This window comes from Penaeus monodon, chromosome 19 (assembly GCF_015228065.2).
Source record: "Penaeus monodon isolate SGIC_2016 chromosome 19, NSTDA_Pmon_1, whole genome shotgun sequence".
Taxonomy (NCBI): Eukaryota; Metazoa; Arthropoda; class Malacostraca; order Decapoda; family Penaeidae; genus Penaeus; species Penaeus monodon.
In genome coordinates this window covers 39889982-39890499 of record NC_051404.1, presented here as the reverse complement: position 1 = coordinate 39890499, position 518 = coordinate 39889982, and positions in this window count along the sequence as shown.

Here is a 518-nt window from a genome sequence, read left to right as displayed (position 1 = left end):
GCTTGTCAGGGATTTATTCGACCGTTAAACAAAAGCAATAAAGGTTAAGACGCTGAATGAAACATTTCAGTCTCGGGGAAAGGTGCGCGGAGCCGAAGGAGGAAGTGCTGAGTCATTGTGGCGGGGTAAATGTGGGGAGGGGGAAGGGGTAAAGGAGGTAGAAGTGATGCCATCTGGGTATGTGTTCGGGGGGAAGGGAGGGGGAGAAGGGAGAAGGGAACTGGAGGGAGAGAACGAGGGAGGGAGATGGAGGAAGAGAGAGACTGGAGAGTGCTCAGGGGAGGGGGGAAAAAGAGAGGGAGATGGATGAGGAGAGGGGAAGATAGAAGGGGAAGGGAGATGGTGGCGTAGGAAGGGAGAAGGGAAGGGAGAATGAGAGAGAGGGTATTGGGACAAGGAGGTGCAAGGTTGAAGTAGTGAATTTTTGTTGTTATAACTTCGTTTTTTAAAATCCTTTCCCGTTTTCATTTGGCTAAATAGTGAAAATACAATGAATGATTTTTCTTTTCCCCCCTTCC